The sequence below is a fragment of the Elgaria multicarinata genome, chromosome 1 (assembly GCF_023053635.1).
Source record: "Elgaria multicarinata webbii isolate HBS135686 ecotype San Diego chromosome 1, rElgMul1.1.pri, whole genome shotgun sequence".
Classification (NCBI taxonomy): Eukaryota; Metazoa; Chordata; class Lepidosauria; order Squamata; family Anguidae; genus Elgaria; species Elgaria multicarinata.
The window spans coordinates 219679284-219696597 of NC_086171.1; positions in this window are offsets into that span (position 1 = coordinate 219679284).

Consider the following 17314-nt stretch of genomic DNA (forward strand, 5'->3'; position numbering starts at 1 on the left):
TTCATGCCGCCATCCCCCCTCCGTTGTGCAACCCAAGGAAGGAGCGTTCCTTCACTGGTGTGCCTCCCTCAGGCCTTGCTGCCTCCCAGCCTCTCATGACGCCCCAGCTGCTTCCAGGCTGGGCAGGAGGGCCGGTGATGCTTCCGACGCACAGCGGCTTGTCTTCAAAGCCATTTCCAGGCATCAACCACAGAAGGGAAAGGCCATTTCTGACCAAACCCCTGGAGCCAATGCTGGGGGCCTCCCAGACCAATGTGGTTTATTTAGTTATTTATTTACAATATTTATATACTGCTCTTCATCCAGAGATTCGGAGTGGTGAACAACAAATAGAATAAAAGAATAAAAGCACCATATTAAAAATTACATTTTAAAAAGAATTATTTATTTATTTATTACATTTCTGATAATATCACAGCTGGTCAGTCAGGGAAAGCTTATTGAAACAACAATGTTTTCAGGAGGCGCTGGGAGTAATACAACATTGGCACTTGCCTGACTGCCAAAGGCAGGTAGTTCCATAGGAAGGGGGCCACCACACCGAAGGCTCTTCTCTGCGCTGACTCTGATTAGTTCCATGTGGAACCACCAGGAACATGCCCTCGGATGCAGGGCCGGTGCCAGACTATTTTGCGCCCTAGGCAAGGTGAGCTACTTCCACACACACACCCCAAAAATGCCAACTTTGATTTTTAAGAACATATGTTTCTTGGAAAAAATAAGAAGCATAAAACTTGGAATTGCTACATTTATTTTAAAGTGCAAGAAATACATCATGCCAATTATAGCAAACAAATTGGAAAGGAACGTCTATGGGTCTAAAACGCATTATTTAATAGGAATATCACCTCCAAATCATCCCCCCCAACTCACACACGCGCGCACACACACATACTCAGTATCACTCACTCCAAACAAACACACGCATGAACACATGCATTCACTCAAAAACCCCATGCATGCACCCCATTCACCCATTCTCTCTCTGTCTCTCTCTCTCTCTCTCTCTCTCTCTCTCTCTCTCTCTCTCTCACACACACACACACACACACACACACACACACACACACACCACAGTCTTACCTTACTCACTTCTTCTCCACCTCCTGGTGCTTGCTGCTTGCTTCTTCTTGCTTCTTCTTGCCCATCTTCTTCAGCGCTGGGGGTGGGGTGATGGAGGCCCAGCCGCTTGCGACATCGAGTAAACTGATCCCTGATCCCTGCCTCGCGTCGCCCTCATGCTGACGAGATGGCACCCCACGCCCGCCCAGCCAAAGTGAAGCCAGGGACGCTGGGGTGGGGGTGGAGCAGCTCCACGTTCGGGCTTCTGGGTGCATTCCGGAAGTCCGAACATGGAGCCGCCCCACCCCAGCGTCCCTGGCTTTGCTTCGGCTGGGCGGGTGCAGGATGCCATGTCGCCCGCCCAAGCCCAGCTGAATCCTCAGGCCAGGCCAGGCCGGCTCACAGCCAACAACGCACGTGAGTGCTGCACTGCACCTGGCACCCCTCTTAGCTTCGTGCTCTAGGCGGCCGCCTGAGTGGCCTCTATGGTAGCACCAGCCCTGCTCGGATGACCTTGCTGACCAGGTAGATTGGTAAGGGAGAAGGCGCTCTCTCAGGTATCCTGGTCCTAAGTTGTTTAGGGCTTTGTTCACTAGTACTTGAACCTTAAACCTGGCCCGATAGCAAACAGGCAGCCAGTGCAGTTCCCTCAGCAGAGGAGTTGACTGCTGAAAAGGGGCAGCTCCGGACAACAGCAGAGCTGCTGCATTCTGCACTAACTCCAGGTTCCAGAGCAGCTTTGAGGGCAGCCCCACATAGAGCACGTTGCAGTAATCCAATCTTGAGGTTACCATGATGGCAAAAGTATACCTCTCCAGAAGAGGCTGTAGCTGGCGAACCAGGCAAAGCCGGTAAAAGACACTCCAAGCTGCCGCCACCACCTGGGCCTCCAGCAACAGTGACGGATCTAGGAGTACCCCCAAACTACAGACCTGATCTTTCAGAGGGAGTGCGACCCCCATCCAGAACAGGCAATGAGCCTGTCTCTCGGACTCAGGAACCACTCACCTACAGGGCTTCTCTCTTGGAGGGATTCTGTTTCAGTTTATATGTATTACAGGCCTGCAGCAATGCCAGTAATCCATTAGACATTGTTTACTTGGACTTCCAAAAGGCTTTTGATGAAGAACCTCATCAAAGACTCCTGGCCAAACTTAGCAGTTGTGGGATAAGAGGAGAGGTCCTCTTATCGATCAGTAACTGGTTAAAAAACAGAAAGCGGAGAGTAGGAATAAATGGTAAATTCTACCAATGGAAGGATTTCATTACATTATATTTCTATATCGCCCCATAGCTGAAGCTCTCTGGGCCTTTCACAAAAATTAAAAACCATTAAAATACATTACACAAAGTATAAAGAACGAAGCATCTGTGTAAAAACATATAAACAAATAACACACACATGGACAACATGTATCCAAAAATAATTTTCAAACCATAAGCCAAAGACAGTCCAAGAAACAATTAAAGCTCCTTTATATCTTGCTAAGTCCCTGGGAGAAGAGGGCGGTTTTTACCTGGTGCTGAAAAGGTGACAGTGTTGGTGCTAGCCGGGCCTCACTGGGGAGACCACTCTGTAATTAGGGTGCCCCCACCATGAGGGCCCTCCCTGTCAACAGTGGGGTCCCAGAGGGGCCAATGCTTTTCAACTTGTTCCTAAATGATCTGATATTAGGAGTGAGCAGTGAGGTGGCCATGTCTGCCAAGGGCACCGGATCATTTAGGGTGGTTAAGACAAGAAGAGGCTGCACAGGGCCGCAAAAGGATCTCTCCAAAGTGGGAGAAAGGGCAGCAAAAGGGCACCAACTGCAAGTGGACACTCGTTTGGATATTTGTCTCCTTTTACTGAAGTTCATGTATAATTCTGAGAAAGCTGCATTTTCATACATACACCCACACACATCCCCCACGCAGTGCATATGCTTGTATTGAAATTGATATATTGAAAATTTTTAGCTACAAATTTCCTTTTCCTTTTTTTAGTCTTGTTTTGTTTTATATTGCTGAAAATTTGCAATAAAAAATAATTTTAAAAAATGACAAATGCGGTTCAATGTAAGCAAGTATAAAGTGATGCACATTGGGGCAAAACATCCCAAGTGAATGTATAGGCTGATGGGATCTGAGCTAGTGGTGACTGACCAAGAAAGACATCTTGGGGTTGTTGTGGACAGCTCAATGAAAGTGTCAACCCAGTGTATGGTTGCTGTGAAGAAGGCAAACTTTGTGTTAGGAATAATTACAAAAGGAATTGAGAATAAAACTGCCAGTATCATACTGCCTTTAGACAAAGCTATAATGCGCCAAACTTGGAATACTGCATACAGTTCTGGTTGCCACACCTACAAAAAGATATTGAGGAGCTGGAAAAAGTGCAGAAAGGGGCAGCTGAAATGATCAAGGGGGTGGAGCATCTCCCCGACGAGGGAAAGGTACAACAGCGGGGATTTTTAAAGTTTCAATAGAAGACGAGTAAGGGGGGACATGATAGAGGTGTACAAAATTATGCATGGTGTGGAGAAAACGGACAGGGAGATATTTTTCTTCCTCTCTTGTAATACTAGAACCCAGAGTCATTCCACAAAGCTGATTGGCGGGAGATTCAGGACAGATCAAGGGAAGTAATTCTTCACACAGCCCATAGTTAAACTATGGAAATGGCTACCACAAGTAGTAGAGATGGCCACTAATTTGGACTCTATAAAAGAGGATTGGACAAATTCCTGGGGTAGAAGGCTGTCAATGGCTACTAGTCCTGATGGCTAGGTGCTGCCTCCAGTGTCACAGCTGGAATATCTATATACACCAGTTGCTGGGAAACACAGGCGGGAGGGTGCTGTTGCACTCATGTCCTGCTTATGAGTTTCCTGTGAGCAGCTGCTGGACCACTGTGTGAACAGAATGCTGGACTAGATCAACCCTTGGCCTGATCCAGCATCAGGACTCTTCTGATGTTCTTATACTCTGTCAAGGAGTACAAGGTGGGTGGGAGTACTTAAAAAAGGAAATTTCAAAGACATAATTATCAACAATTCCAACAAGGAAAAAAGCTAGAAGACAACAGAAGAAACCAATGTGGCTCCACAAAAAGTTTAGAGACAACCTGAAAACAAAAAAAGGATACATATAGGAAGTGGAAGGAAGGCCAGGCTACAAAAGAAGAGTACAGACAGGAGGCACAGAAGTGCAGAAATGGCATCAAGGAAGGCTAAAGATGAGAATGAGCTGAGATTTGCGAGGGATGCTAAAAGCAATTAAAAAGGCTTTTTTCAGATACGTGAGTAGTAAAAGACAGAGGAAAGAAATGGTGGTTCAACTGCTTAATGAGGATGGCAAGTCAATAACAGATGACAAAGAAAAGGCTGAAGTGCTCAATTCCTACTTTGCCTCTGTCTTCTCCTAAAAGCAGGTCTATGACCCCCCTGGAAAAAGTGAAGCACAAGTTGAGGGGGAAGGATTGCAGTTTGAAATTTATAAACAAATGGTCAAGGAACACTTAATTTCTTTGAATGAGTTCAAATCCCCAGGGCCTGATGAACTGCATCCTAGAGTAATGAAGGAGCTAGCAGAAGTACTCTCAGAACCTTTGTCTATTATCTTTGCAAAATCATGGAAGACGGGTGAGGTGCTGGATGACTGGAGGAGGGCTAACTAACGTTGTCCCTATCCTAAAAAAAGGGCAAAAAGGAGGACCCTGGGAACTACAGACCAGTCAGTCTGACATCCATCCCTGGGAAAATTCTGGAGCAGATTATAAAGAAGTCAATCTGTAAACACCTTGAAATCAATGCAGTGATTACTAGAAGCCAATATGGATTTGTCAGGAACAAATCCTGTCAGACTAATTTGATCTCAGTCATTTTTTGATCGGGTAACCTCCCTTGCGGACTTTGGGAATGCTGTGGACGTCATACGTCTTGACTTCAGCAAAGCTTTTGTGAACCGCCCAGAGAGCTCCGGCTATTGGGTGGTATAGAAATGTAATAAATAAATAAATAAATAAATAAATAAATAAATAAATAAAGCTTTTGACAAAGTGCCCCATGATTAACAAACTAGCTAAAAGTGGGCTAGATGGAACCAATATTAGGTGGATTCACAGTTGGCTACAGAATCGGACTCAAAGAATACTTATCAATGGAACCTTCTTAAACTGGGGGGTGGGTGGCATTCCAATCTCTTTTTACATATATAACAGACTGGGCTGAGAGGAACAAGATGTCTTTTAACAGGGAGAAATGTCCGGTATTGCACTTAGGGAGGAGAAATGTAGGGCACTTATGTAAGATGAGGGATTCGTGGCTTGGGAGCACTACATCGGCAGAGGATTTGGTTGTGGTCGTTGAGAGCAACCGCAACATGAGTCATAACACAGTTCAGCGCTGCAATAGAAGAAGCATTGTATCAAAGCCTTTATTCCTCTCCTTTCGGCACTAGTGAGACCACATCTGGAGTGTTGTGTATGATCTGGGCACCACATTTCCAGAAGGACATTGATGTGTTAGAACAGGTTCACCAAAGACGATTCAGGGACTTGAGGAAATGTCCTATGAGGACAGGCTAAAGGAACTTGAAGTGTTCAGTCTGGAGAAAAGGAGACTGCGGGGAGACAGGTGAGCAGTGTTCAGGTACATAAAAAGCAGCCACAGGGAAGATGGCCGAGAACTATTTCCCATGGCCACAGAACTTAGGACCTGAAATAATGGGGATAAGTTACAACTACCTAGATTTCAATTAAATATAAGGAAAAACCTCCTGATGGTAAGATCTGTATAATAGTGGAACGGTCTACCTAACAAGGTTGTGGGCTCTCTATCTCTGGAGGTTTTTAAGATGAGGCTGGACAGCCACCTCTCATGGATGGTTGGATGGTTTTCCTGCACATTGAAGGTGGTTGGACTAGATGACCCTTGTGATCCCTTGCAACTCCACAATTCTAGGATTCTATATTTGTTTCCACCCCTAGCAGAGAGGGGAAGTTTGCTGCTTTCAAAGAACTGCGTACATCGGCGCACTATGTACTTTTGCTCTGTACTTATATGGGTGGCAATTGCCATGTTGTTGGGATATATTCTTCAACTGGAATAGCAGCCAAGCCACGGTCCTGTCCAGGGTTGGCTGGTGCTGCCCATCAGGTCTCTTTTCCTGAGAGTTCCTGATGGTCCTTCAGGATGTGGATTCCTGCATTGAGCAGGGGGTTGGACTCAATGGCCTTGTAGGCCCCTTCCAACTCTGCTGTTCTATGATTCTATGTCCAGGTTGCTGCCAGAAGCCCTTTCAGGACTTGACCATTTGTATAGGTGACCACTGCGGCAGTGAGTAAGGAAGCACTTCCTCATGTCACACCCCTCAGTAAACCACCATGTGGAAAGGACTCATCATCCACATGTGAGTCTACTCGTGAGTCAGATAAGGCTACACTGAGCCACTCCTACATTCATGACAAACCTCATGCTTGACTCAGGAGCAGATATGTGTAAAAATCCTCCCAATGTTGCGATTCGGCTCACACTAATAACAGGAGGTGCTCTCTTGCCCAAGTGCCTTGCCATTCAAATGGGGGGGGGCTTGCTCCGTGCCAAGGGGCAGAGCATTGGCATCACGCAGGTGATGCCAACATGCCTGCTCTTTCTCTCCCCCTCCCAGTGCACCTGTGCCGTCGTCTCTCACTGTTGCACCATAAGCATCTCAAAGCAGTCAGTCCTCTAAGCAAACAACGCAGGAAGCTCAAAGCCCTCTGGATGCTATTCGAGGGGCTTCCCGCTGGAGTCTGCATTTGCCTTGTTGCTGGCTTTTCCTAGGAAGGGAGGAACGCGCTTAGACCGGCCTCTCAGATATGACAGTTTCCCACATGGAGATTGCTCTCCACCTTTGAAAGCGAGCATGGAGGGTAGGACAAATCATTCTCCACCCTTCGAGAGCCAGTGTGGTTAGAGTGCCGGCCTGGGACTGGGCGACCCGGGTTCTATTCCTCCCTCGGCCATGAAGCCCACTGGGTGATGTTGAGCCAGTCACTGACTCTCAGCCCAGCCTCCAGCACAAGGCTGTTGTTATGAGGATAAAATGGAAAGGTGGAGGAGGATCACGTAAGTTCCTTTGGGTTCTGGCAAAAGAAAGAAAAAAGTTGACTCAATGGCCTTATAGGCCCCTTCCAACTCTACTATTCTATGATTCTATGAGATATAAATGAATGAATTAATGAATGAATTAATGAATTAATAATCCTTGCAGGGAACTGCAATGCATGAAGGAAGCCTCACTGTGTGAGACTGACCACAAATAAATGCTCTAGAAAAACCTGCATTCTCCTCCCCCAACCCCTAGATCCCCCAGATGCAAGACCCTTAAATCGCCCTATGAAGCTTGTAAAAGGAGCTCCGCTTTCTTCTTCTCTTGTGTGATTGCTCCACCTGACTCTATCCAGGCCACAGAAGAGGAGGAGGAGGAGGTTGGTGCTCCCCAACGCATGCCTGATTCAGCCTGGCTTTTCCTGCATGTTGCTCCACCGGGCTGCCCGAGTGGCTTGGGAGGCCAAAGGTGATTGGATTTAGAAGAACTGCCACACCCTAACCTGATGGTTTCCTTGCCCAGAACATCCTGATAAGGAAATCCTGTTACATCAAGTTTTGAATGTTCACAAGCAACAGCATTTTTTTTTAAAAAAAAACATGCCTGCCTGGGGAAATTGTGGAAAGCATCACTCCCCAGAATTGTAGCCAAAATGACTGCTTGGAGAGAGGGGGCAGGGCATGCATGGGGCTCCACTGAGTGGTGGGATGGAGAGGGAAGCCCCTTCCTCCTGGCCACCATCAGCAGGGGGTTGGAATCGATGGCCTTATAGGCCCCTTCCAACTCTACGTTGCTAAGATTCTGTGATTCTATCAGAGTTGGCTTACTGCGTTAACTGAGAGCGTAAGAAGAGCCCTGATGCTGGATCAGACCAAGGGCCCATCTAGTCCAGCATTCTGTTCACACAGTGGCCAACCAGCTGTCAACAGGGAACCACAAGCAGGATTTGAGTGTAACAGCACCCTCCTACTCATGTTCATCCAGCAACTGGTATACATAGGTTTACTGCCTCTGATATTGGACTTAGCTAACAGGACTAGTAGCCACTGACAGCCTTCAACTCCAGGAATCTGTCCAATCCTCTTTTATAGTGTCCAAATTGGTGGCCATCGCTACTTCTTGTGGTAGCAACTTCCATAGGTTTTCCGGGTCTACAATATCCTCTCAGAACCCCTGCCTATTATCTTTCCAAAATCATGGATGACGGGTGAGATGCCGGATGACTGGAGGAGGGCTAACGTTGTCCCTATCTTCAAAAAGGGCAAAAAGGAAGAACCTGGGAACTAAAGACCAGTCAGTCTGACATCCATCCCTGGGAAAATTTTGGAGCAGATTATAAAGAAGTAAATCTGTAAGCACCTTGAAAACAATGCAGTGATTACTAGAAGCCAACATGGATTTGTCAAGAACAAATCCTGCCAGACTAATTTGATCTCATTTTTTGATCGGGTAACCTCCCTTGTGGACTGTGGGAATGCTGTGGACGTAATATATCTTGACTTCAGTGAAGCTTTTGACAAAGTGCCCCATGACATTCTCATTAAAAAACCAAGCTAAACGTGGACTAGATGGAACAACTATTAGGTGGATTGACAGTTGGCTACAGAATTGGGCTCAAAGAGTGCTTATCAACGGTAACTTCTCAAATTGTGGGGAGGTAACAAGTAAACCAGATCTCCCAAGTCCCAATCCAACACTTTTAACCACTAAACTACACTGGCCCTCTAAGAACATCAGAACAGCCCTGATGCTGGATCAGACTGAGTGTCCATCTAGTCCAGAACTCTGTTCACACAGTAGCCAACCAGCTGTCAACCAAGGACCAAGGTGCAGGGACTCAAAGAGTACTTATCAATGGAACCTTCTCAAACTGGGGAGAGGCAACGAGTGGGGTGCCGCAGGGCTCAGTCCTGGGCCCAGTGCTCTTCAACATTTTTATTAATGATTTGGACGAGGAGGTGCAGGGAACGCTGATCAAATTTGCAGATGACACAAAATTGGGTGGGATAGCTAATGCCCTGGAAGACAGAAACAAACTTCAAAGTGATCTTGATAGGCTGGAGTGCTGGGCTGAAAACAACAGGATGAAATTTAATAGGGATAAATGCCAAGTTCTACAGTTAGGAAATAGAAACCAAAGGCACAGTTACAAGACGGGGGATACTTGGCTCAGCAATACTACAAACAAGAAGGTTCTTGGAATTGTTGTAGACTGCAAGCTGAATATGAGCGAACAGTGCAATATGGCTGCAAGAAAGGCCAATGCTATTTTGGGCTGCATTAATAGAAGTATAGCTTCCAAATCACACGAGGTACTGGTTCCTCTCTATTCGGCCTTGGTTAGGCCTCATCTAGAGTATTGCGTCCAGTTCCGGGCTCCACAATTCAAGAAGGACGCAGACAAGCTGGAGCGTGTTCAGAGGAGGGCAACCAGGATGATCAGGGGTCTGGAAACAAAGCCCTATGAAGAGAGACTGAAAGAACTGGGCATGTTTAGCCTGGAGAAGAGAAGATTGAGGGGAGACATGATAGCACTCTTCAAATACTGAAAAGCTTGTCACACAGAGGAGGGCAAGGATCTCTTCTCGATCCTCCCAGAGTGCAGGACATGGAGTAACAGGCTCAAGTTAAAGGAAGCCAGTTTCCAGCTGGACATCAGGAAAAACTTCCTGACTGTTAGAGCAGTACGACAATGGAATCAGTTGCCTGGGGAGGTTGTGGCCTCTCCCACACTAGAGGCCTTCAAGAGGCAGCTGGGCAACCACCTGTCAGGGATGCTTTAGGGTGGATTCCTGCATTGAGCAGGGGTTTGGACTCGATGGCCTTGTAGGCCTCTTCCAACTCCGCTATTCTATGATTCTATGATTCTATGTGCTATAATCAGGAGCATGGTGTGTCCACAGAACAGCCTACTGTATTTGAAAAATAATAATACTTGCACAGCATGTCTCACATACGAAAGGGGCTTTGGTGTAGATAGTCTAGGGTCACCCGTTGTTTTGTCAACCTCCCGCATAGTTCCTTCATCCAAGGGAAGGGTGTTGCTGCCCTTTCTCCTGGAGAAGGGGCACCTGCCTCTCTTGGCACTGGGAGACCTGCAGCTGCCAATGTCATTGTAGGGCCTGTGTGTGGTTGGAAGACTCTTTGGGCCATGAAGGCATGGACCCGTCTGGATATCGGCGGTTCTGCTTGTTGTTTTCCACCTTGCTGAATGTGAGTGGAGACTCTCACACGCCCCTCCCAGCCTCTCTCTCTCTCTCTCTCTTTCTCTCTCTCTCTCTCTCTCTCTCTCCCTCCCTCTCAGGCCAGCAGAATGTGCTCCAGTCTTGCTCCACTTCTTGATGAGGCAGAAAGAGTTAGGAAAGTTGGAGGAAATGCTGGAGCAATGTGGCCGTGAAGTGAGCAAATGCAAGGCAGGAAGAGCTGCAGCAAGGCTGAGCGATTGGTCAACCTCACCGTCCTCAGCTTCCGTTAAGACACACACACACACACACACACACACACACACACACACACACACACACACACACGCCAGGGTGGGGGAGGGAGCAGGCTGCCTGGCCAGCTGCCCTCATCACTGGGAGCTTTGGCTGGAGGCTTACAGGTTCAGGATTTTACCCACCAATTGATTTGGCAGTGTGTGTTAACTCCTTTGATGAAATCTTTAACCACCAGGCGGTTGCAGTTCTAATTGCGAAGCCACTGACAGAAGGCCTGTCTCTTTTAAGGCATTGGTCAGGGGGTGGGGAGGGCCTGATAGCCCCATACTGCTCAGACCTCACCTTAGCCCTGGAACGCACAAGTTGCCTTTCAGAGAAGCCACCCAAAACAGGAAGGAGGGAGGGAGGGAGGGAGGATGGGCCCTGGCTTAGATTAGACCATTGCATGGAGGAGGGCTGGCCACCGGGGGGGGGGGGGGGGCAACCGGAGGCAACTGGCCATGGATGCTCCAGGGCCCCTCCAGTTTCAGTGGCAGAATGCCAGTTGCTGGGGGCAAGGGAGGACTATGGCTCCGCCCCCCACTGTGGGGTCTCGCATAGGCCTCGGGGTTATGGTGCTGGACCCGATGGACTGGCTTTGGTCAGATCTGGGGCTCGTCTACACAGGTGCATTACCCTGGGGGGCCTTCAAAGTTGTGGCAGGTGGTCTACACAACACACAGCTGCCACTCCGAAGGGATCCAGGGGCAAAAGCTCCTTGCTAAAAAAAGTCGGGGACTTACCCCGACCTTTTTTAGCTTGGAGCTGGGCTCCGCGCCTCTGCGGAGCCTTTTTTAAAAAAAGAAAAAGAATTAAAGGGGGTGTTGGAAGGGGGCGAACAGGGAGCTCCAGGTGCCACACTGTAAATAAATATGACCCTTGCCCCTCATGGCTCATTACATCAAATAAGGAGGGGATCGCCGGCTGGGTCCAGGAGGTTGTAAATGCCTCCTTGAGAGAGGGAGTGGTGCTGGCCTCTTTAAAAGAGGCGGTAATTAGACCACTCCTGAAGAAGCCTAACCTGGACCCGGAGGATGTTAACAACTACAGGCTGGTGGCTAATATCCCTTTCCTGGGCAAGGTGCTTGAGCGGGTGGTTGCAGGACAACTCCAGGCACTCTTGAATGAAACGGATTATCTAGATCCATTTCAATCGGGCTTCAGGCCTGGTTTTGGAACGGAAACTGCCTTGGTCGCCCTGTGGGATGACCTCTGTCGGGAGAGAGACAGGGGGAGTGCGACCCTGTTGGTTCTCCTGGACCTCTCAGCGGCCTTCGATACCATCGACCATGGTATCCTTCTGGATAGGTTGTCTGAGCTGGGAGTTGGAGGTACTGCGTTGCAGTGGTTCCGCTCCTACTTGGATGGCCGATTCCAGGAGGTGGTGCTGGGGGATTATTGCTCTGTGCCGTGGCACCTAAGCCATGGGGTTCCACAGGGCTCTATCTTATCCCCTATGCTGTTTAACATATACATGAAGCCGCTGGGGGAGGTTATCCGGAGATGTGGACTGAGGTGTCATCAATATGCGGATGATACCCAGCTCTACCTTTCCTTTTCATCAAACCCAGGTGAGGCAGTGGCTGTTCTGAACCAGTGTCTGGGCACGGTAATGGACTGGATGAGGGCTAATAAACTGAAACTCAATCCAGACAAGACGGAGGTACTGTTAGCGGGTGGTTCTTCTGTCCGGCGAGGTGATGTTTGCCCTGTCCTGGACGGGGTTGCACTCCCCCTAAAGGATCGGGTCCGTAGTTTGGGGGTGCTCTTGGATCCAGAACTGTCACTTGAGGCACAGGTGAACTCAGTGGCAAAGAGCACCTTTTATCAGCTCAGGCTGATATACCAGCTGCGCCCTTATCTGGACAGAGATAGCTTAGCTACAGTTATCCATGCTCTGATAACCTCTCGTTTGGATTACTGCAATGTGTTATACGTGGGGCTGCCTTTGAAAATGGTCCGGAAACTTCAACTGGTGCAAAACAGGGCAGCAAGGTTATTAACAAGGACTGGCCGGCGAGATCACATTACGCCAGTCCTTTTACAACTTCATTGGCTGCCAGTCCAGGTCCGGGCCCAATTCAAAGTGCTGGTATTAACATTTAAAGCCCTAAACGGTTTGGGGCCAGGTTATCTGAAGGAACGCCTCCTCCCATATGTACCTACCCAGACCTTAAGATCATCTACAGGGGGCCTTCTCCATGAGCCCCTGCCAAAGGAAGTGAGGCAGGTGGCTACTAGGAGGAGGGCTTTCTCCGCTGTGGCACCCCGGTTGTGGAACGAGCTCCCCAGAGAGGTCCGCTTGGCGCCTACACTGTACTGCTTTCGTCGCCAGCTGAAGACCTTTTTATTCACTCAGTATTTTAACACTTAATTTTAACTTAAATTTAAATTTTACTGTTTTAACTCTGTATTTTAATCTTATAATCAACTTTGCTGTGTGGTTTTATCCTGGTTGCGCTTTTTATACTGTATTTCGTAATTGTGTTTTAAACTGTTGGGTGTTTTACTGTGGTTTTAATTTTTGTGAACTGCCCAGAGAGCTTCGGCTATTGGGCGGTATAAAAATGTAATAAATAAATAAATAATAAATAAATAAATAAATATTTTTTAAAAAGGGTGGGTGGGTGTGGGGAGAGGAATGGGGCAGCAGGGAGGCTGCCACCGCTGCTGGAACAAGCACCGGGGAGTGGGGAGGAACGGGGCAGCCGGCTCTCCTCCCTCTGAGCTTGCTCTGGCTGCCCCATTCCTCTCCACCACCACCCCGGTTTTTTATTTTCAATCTTTAGATGCGAAGGTTATTTTTAATCTTTAGATGCCCTGTTCCTCCCCTGTCCTTGGTTCTGCCAGTGGCAGCGGCGGCAACTCATGCGATTTGGCACTCCTTGCCATGCAGATTCTGGGAAGCCAATTCGGGAGCCCAGAGCCTGGGGCCTGAGGCCTTCAAGACGGGGGCCAGGTTTCCAAGCTGTTCTTCCGAGGTTGGGCCATTATGGTGGCCTTGCCTCAGCCATCCCGCTTCCCCTCTTGTGGGGCGACTGCAGCAACCGGACCAGACCCTTCCCCAGCCCATGGAGAGCAGCATTCCAGGTCTGCCGTGCAGGGACAGCCTCTTCTGCTTCATGGGCTGGGCTGTATCCTGGCTGACCATGCAGTAACTTTCAGGAAGCAAGTAAATAATTTAAAAGGGCACGTCCGTCAGTAAATATTAAACAGTGTTCCAGTATGAAGTTTATCCATGTAATAACCTCTTCCCAGAAAGAGGTGACTATTGGGTAAATGCAATGATCCATTGATTACGCAAAATGGACAACCCAGTTCCCTGTTCCATTCCTCCTTAAGACCCTGTATATTGTATTTATTAACTGATGATAAATATTTATAAACATGGGTTGATATAAATGCTCAACCACAAAAAGTGCTTCCAGTAGCAATGGAGACTTTAAAGCTCTAAAAGCATCAAGTCCAAACCTAGATTCTAACAGATTTTGCAATTGCAAGTATTGCCATTTAGCCATAGCGTGCAAATTATACTTAACACACAAGGCTACAAATGACAAAAACTCATCAGCACCCACTAGCTGATCCAAAGAAAATATCAATTTATCCATCCAGATTTGCCACAAATACATATTCTTACCAATTTTAAAATCTGGGTTTCCCCATGGAGTCAATTTAGCATGAGAAAATGGATCAAAATGTAATTGATGGGATGCAGCACATGTCTCTAATGGCCATAACTGTGAGGAATCCCATCCATTGTAATGTGCCCTGATCCTAATGCAATCCATTTAAAGAGAGAATCCAGACAAGAGATTCCAAAACTGATGAAGGTGGTTGTGCCATATATTTATATAAAGGCAGTATGATACTGGCAGTTTTATTCTCAATTCCTTTTCTTATAATGCCTGACGTGGAGTTTGCCTTCTTTACATCTGCTGCATACTGGGTTGATGTTTTCATCCGCGTGACCAAGGCTGATTCAGTCCCGCAAGCACATCGAAACCCAGATTTGAACAGGTCTCTATTTATTTATTTATTTATTTATTTATTTATTTATTTATTTATTAAATTTATATACTACCTCATAGCCAGAGTTTTCTGGGCGGTTTACAAATGTTAAAATGATAATCAGTATCCTCCAAGAGTGCCTGCAGTCACTCCACCACAACCAACAAAAGGGTCACAGCAGGTCCTTGATGGTGCCAGTGCCCCATTTACTGGGGAGGGTGTTAACACTCCTGGTCTACGAGGAAGAGCTCCACTGGACAGCTATTTGAGGGTGCAACAGAAGCCTTCTTTGCTGCCCAGACTGCCACACAATACACACAGTTATGTGCTCTCAAGACATAAACTTCGAGGCAACAATGGATGAAGGCCCATGCACCACAGTACAGAGAACAGCTCCAACAGAGTCCCAAAATAGTGTCTGCAACAAGGTAGGAACAAAGCCAGACTATAAAACACATGGTCTTCGATGACTATATACTAATGCCCAGAGCATGGGAAACAAACAGAATGAACCTGAACTCTTACTACATCATGAAGGCAAATACGACTTGATAGATATAACTGAAACTTGGTGGGATGACTCCCATGACTGGAATATAGGAATTGAAGGATATAACTTGTTCAAAAAGAACAGAAGAAATAGAAAGGGAGGCGGAGTTGCACTATATGTTAAAAATACCTATCCCTGCACAGAAATACAGGCGGATCAGACTGGGAGCCCCATCGAGAGCATCTGGATTAAAATAGACGGGGAAGGAATAAAAAGAACATGATAATCGGAGTCTACTACCGACCACCCAATCAAGGAGAGGACGAGGACAAAACTTTTGAGAAACAAATTGCCAGTGTTTCAAGGAAGTGTGATGTAGTAGTGATGGGGGACTTCAATTACCTTGATATCTGTTGGGAGACCAATATTGCCAAAAGCGGTCCTTCCAAGAAATTCTTGACATGTGTGGGTGATAACTTCCTCCTACAGAAAGTGGAGGAAGGAACTAGAGGATCGGCAATCCTTGACTTGATATTGACCAATAGGGATGACTTAGTGGATAAAGTGGCAGTTACGGGAACTCTGGGGGAAAGCGACCACGTCATACTTGAATTCTTGATGATGAAGGAGACAAAAGTTGAGTGTAGCCATACATGTACTCTGGATTTTAGGAAAGCTGATTTTAATAAACTAAGAACTATGATAAGTAAGGCCCCATGGCAAGTGAGCCTAATGAGAAAAGGAGTGCAGGATGGGTGGGAGTATTTAAAAAAAGAAATTTTAAAGGCACAGTTACAAACAATTCCAACAAGGAGAAAAGGTAGAAGACAAAAGAGGAAACCAATGTGGCTCCACAAAAAGCTTAGAGATCCCTTGAAAACAAAAAAAAATTATACATATAGGAAGTAGAAGGAAGGCCAGGCTACAAAAGAAGAGTACAGGTGGCACAGAAGTGCCAAAATGGTGTCAGGAAGGCTAAAGCTGTGAATGAGCTGAGATTAGCGAGGGATGCTAAAAGCAATAAAAAGGCTTCCTTCAGATACGTGAGTAGTAAAAGATAGAGGAAAGAAATGGTGGTTCAACTGCTTAATGGGGATGGCAAATTGATGACAAAGAAAAGGCTGAAGTGCTCAATTCCTACTTTGCCTCAGTCTTCTCGCAAAAGCGGGTCTATGATCCCCCCTGGAAAAAGTGAAGCAGAAGTTGAGGGGGCAGGATTGAAGATTGAGATTGATAAACAAATGGTCAAAGAACACCTAATTTCCTTGAATGAGTTCAAATCTCCAGGGCCCGATGAACTGCATCCTAGAGTAATGAAGGAGCTAGAGGAAGAACTCTCAGAACCTTTGTCTATTATCTTTGCAAAATCATGGAAGAAGGGTGAGGTGCCGGACGACTGGAGGAGGGCTAACATTGTCCCTATCTTCAAAGAGGGCAAAAAGGAGGAACCTGGGAACTACAGACCAGTCAGTCTGACATCCATCCCTGGGAAAAATCTGGAGCAGATTATAAAGAAGTTAATCTATAAACACCTTGAAATCAATGCAGTGATTACTTGAAGCCAACATGGATTTGTCAGGAACAAATCCTGTCAGACTAATTTGATCTCATTTTTCGATTGCGTAACCTCCCTTGTGGACTGTGGGAATGTTGTGGACGTCATATATCTTGACTTCAGAAAAGCTTTTGACAAAGTGCCCCATGATATTCTGATTGACAAACTAGCTAAAAGTGGGCTAGATGGAACAACTATTAGGTGTATTCACAGTTGGCTACAGAATTGGACTCAAACTTATCAATGGAACCTTCTCAAACTGGGGAGAGGCAACGAGTGGGGTACCGCAGGGCTCAGTCCTGGGCCCAGTGCTCTTCAACATTTTTATTAATGATTTGGACGAGGAGGTGCAGGGAGCGCTTATCAAATTTGCAGATGACACAAAATTGGGTGGGATAGCTAATACCCTGGAAGACAGAAACAAACTTCAAAGTGATCTTGATAGGCTGGAGTGCTGGGCTGAAAACAACAGAATGAAATTTAATAGGGATAAATGCCAAGTTCTACATTTAGGAAATAGAAACCAAATGCACAGTTACAAGATGGGGGATACTTGGCTCAGCAATACTACAAACAAGAAGGATCTTGGAATTGTTGTAGATCACAAGCTGAATACGAGCCAACAGTGTGATATGGCTGCAAGAAAAG